Source organism: Octopus bimaculoides, chromosome 21 (assembly GCF_001194135.2).
Source record: "Octopus bimaculoides isolate UCB-OBI-ISO-001 chromosome 21, ASM119413v2, whole genome shotgun sequence".
Lineage (NCBI taxonomy): Eukaryota > Metazoa > Mollusca > Cephalopoda > Octopoda > Octopodidae > Octopus > Octopus bimaculoides.
The window spans coordinates 38,337,167-38,338,062 of record NC_069001.1 but is presented as its reverse complement, the minus strand read 5'-3'; positions in this window follow the sequence as shown (position 1 = coordinate 38,338,062).

The following is an 896-nucleotide window of genomic DNA, read 5'->3' as shown; positions in this document are numbered from 1 at the left end:
GTCCCTGAAACTTAGCAGTTCGGCAAAAGTAACCAATAGAATAAGTACTTGGCTGACAAAGAATAAGTCCTGGGGTGGATTTGTTTGACTAAAGGCGGTGCTCCAGCATGGCCACACCCAAATGACTGAAACAGCTGTAGTGAATGAACTACTTTCCATCTGTTGTTTATATATATACTGGAAAAACACGAGAAGCGCAGTCGGGGCTATATGGTAAGAAGTTTCTCTCCCAACCATAAGGATTCAGGTTCAATCCCACTGCATGGCACCTTGGCCAAGTGTCTTCTACTATAGCCTTGGGCCGACCAAAGCCATGTGAGTGGATTTTGTACATGGAAAGTGAAAGGAACTCGTATATCCACGCCTTTGTGTCTTTATATTTGTGTTATATTCCTACTCCACCACGGCTTGACAACCGGTGCTGGTTGGTTTATGTCTCAGTAGTTTTGCCGTTTAGCAAAAGAGACCGATAGAATAAGTGTCGGGCTTAAAAAAATAAGTGGTAAGGTTCATTTGTTCAAATAAAACCCTTCAAAGTGTTGCTCCAGCATGGCCGTAGTCCAATGACTGAAACAAGTAAAAGATTATCTCTCTCTCTCTCTCTCTCTCTATATATATATATATATGAGATATAAGAGTATGTGCATGCATTCATGTGTGTGTGTGTGTGAGGGAAATCTTTGTTCATATTACATTGTAAACGGAACAGGAAATAAAAAATGACCTTCTTTTTACAAGGTAGGGATTGAAACCAGGATTCCAGAGAGGGGGGGAGGAAGAGAAAGACAAAGTGAGAGAGAGAGGGAGAGAGAGAAAAAGGGAAAGCCTTTCTTCGTGTTAGCTACGTGATCACTGCCATCCCTCACACCTTCCTCTCTCTCTCTCCGAATGGCGGC